A 2,985-nucleotide genomic window follows, 5' to 3' on the forward strand; every position below is an offset into this window, starting at 1 on the left:
ACTTCTAATTTTCATACCTTGCCAAGAGCCTTTTATAGTTGTTAGTTTATTTTCATTGCCATTTACTTTTCATGCTTCTTATCCAAAACCCCAAAATAACTCATAACCAATAACAAGACACTTTATTGTAATTCCTAGGGAGAACGACCCGAGGTCCAATACTTCGGTTATTAATTTTAGGGGTTTGTTACTTGTGACAAACAATCTTTTGTATGAAAGGATTTTTGATTGGTTTAGAAACTATACTTGCAACAAGACTTCAATAGTGAAATTCTATACCGTCAAAAATCCAATCATCAAAATGGCGCCGTTGCCGGGAAATTGCAATGGTGTTGTGTTATTGGTTATTGTATATATGTGAATATTGTGAATATGTTTGCTTTTTGCTTCTTTGTTAATTTTTAGTTTGTTCTCTTTAATTGTTCCTATTTTTTTGTTTTTTTTCCTCTCTTGCTATCATGAATTCTCATTATGGCTATGAGTGTGATTACAATTATGTTGTAGGTGATGAAGACTATAATGAAGATGTGTATCAAGGATGGGATAACCAAAGGTGGGAAGAGCCATATGCTTATGATCAATCCTCATGGCAACAACCCCCATCAATGCACTATGAAGAAGAGCCATTCTATGATGCATATCAATCCAATGGCTATGGTGAATCACCTTGTGACTTTCAAGAACCACCACCATATGCCTATGATCCGTACCTTCAACATAACTCCCAACCATACTCACAAGCCCTTTCTTACCAACCACCTTCATATGACCCTAATCCATATCCATCCTACCAACAACCTTATGAGCCATATGAACCACACATAGAGCCACCACCACTCCAACATCAACATTTTCAAGAGCCACCTCCTCCATATTATTACCAAGATGAACCACCTCCAATATATGAAAATTTTCAACCACAAGATGAATACTACTTTCCACCACAACCTCTCATGGAAGAATACTCATATCCATTGAACCAAGAGCCATATGATCCCTATCATGATATCCAAGCGGATCAAGAGTCAAGGGATCATCTCAAGGAAGCATTGGATCAATTTCAAGAAACCATGGAGTGTATTGTACAACAAGGGGAAAGAATGGAGAACATTGAACCGCCACAACTCTACCAAGAAGAACCACCTTCCAATTATGAACCCTTTCCCCAAAATGATGAACCCTTCCACCCACCCCAATCTCTAATGGATGAAACCCTTGGTGTTCTTGTTCAAGGGCAAGAAGAGATGAAAAGGAATGTGCAAAATTTCATGGCCGCCTTAGATGCGGTAACAAATCAATTAGCCTCCCAATGTTTGAACACTCAAGGAACTCCCATGGCTACATGTGGAGAATCAAATGAAGAACATAGCATGAAGGAGAGATTGGAAACACCGGTGGAAAATGAGGGAAGTTGCTTTGTATTGGAACAATTGGAGGAAGCTTTAATTGTTGAAGACAAGGAAGAAGTGATAGAAGACTTAGGAGATGTGGAGCCTCCATAGGAACATAGAGTTGAAGAAAACCCCTCCAAGATGATTGAAGGTTGGATTTGAAAGCGTTGAGGAGGTAAATTTTTCTCACCCTCCCTATTATGATTTGAGTAAAGGAAAAGGTTTAGATAAAATTGTTGAACAAAGTATTGAGATTAAAAGATCTTGTGAAGAGGTGGAAGTCCGTAGAAATAGAAGAACGGGGGTTGGTTATGCTTTGTCAAGATCTTTGGAAGCATCTTTGCCTAGGTTGCCATCTACACCTTCATTTGAGTGGGTGAAATTCATTTCTATTAGCTTTATTATCCCACTTGAATATGGTTTGCTTGAAACGGATGGCCAACTTAGGGAAGTTTGTGGGATGAAGCGTAAGCGGAAAAGGTTTTGTGGTGGGCGTTGCAAATCAAGACTCATTATGGTTGATGCATCAAACATGAGATACAAAGGTTGGAGTAGTGCTCAAATAGATGGGTCTAGGAGGATTATTGGGCACTTCATAGAGAATTCACCTTACTCACCACCCGGTTGGACCAATAATGATGATCAACTTCAAGATGGGTGTGAAAACAAAGTGTGGGATCCCGGATCACAAGATGAGGATCAACTTTGGGAGCCCCAAGCTTGTGAAGAACTCCATCAATACTTGGCTCAATCCTTAAGAAATCTTGGGCCACAATGGAGAACCAAGCATTGGTGGGAGTTCCAAGATGAATATAAGCACAAGCCACCTTGATGAGGAGCTCTCCATAAGTCCAACTTAAGGACAATAAATAAAAGTGCTAGGTGGGAGGCACCCCACCATGGTAACATCTTTTCATTTTCTTTTTTTGTAAATAGTGTAGAATTTAGTTGCTTTCATATTTTGTTTAGTTAGTTGAGTATAATTGGTAGTTTAGTATGTTAAATAAGGTTTTATGGTATTTTGGTAGATGCTTGGAGGTTTAGAATGCTTGGATTGGTGCAAAAACATAGCAAAAAAAAATTTTGAAAAACAGAGCACCATCCACGCGTACGCGCACTTCACGCGTACGCGCACATCATGCATTTTGGACCATCCACGCACGCGCGCCATGCGTGCGTACGCGTGGATTGAGAAGTTCCACATTCCATACATTTTCCAGAGAGTTATGCCTATGCCATGCCAACTTTGTGCCTTTGGCACAACCCCACTTGCGCGCATGCGCACATGACGCGTACGCGCCACTCTCGAAATAAACCATCCGCGCACGCGCGGCATGCGCGCGTACGCGTGAATTTCCTTCCTTCACCGCATTTCTTTTCTTCTCCTCTTTCTATTTCTTTCCTCCTCCTTTCTTTTTCCCTCCTCCTACCCCTCATCCAACACTTCCAAACACCATGGATAACCATTTATTTTAGTTAGTTAATTAGTTAATTAATTAGTTAGTTAGTTAGTTTGTTAGTTAGTTTTAGTTTAGTTTTCATTTTATTTTCTCTCTTTTCATCATAAGTGTTGGATTATTGACTTTGTTTACTA

The sequence above is a fragment of the Arachis duranensis genome, chromosome 6 (assembly GCF_000817695.3).
Source record: "Arachis duranensis cultivar V14167 chromosome 6, aradu.V14167.gnm2.J7QH, whole genome shotgun sequence".
In the NCBI taxonomy this organism is placed as follows: domain Eukaryota; kingdom Viridiplantae; phylum Streptophyta; class Magnoliopsida; order Fabales; family Fabaceae; genus Arachis; species Arachis duranensis.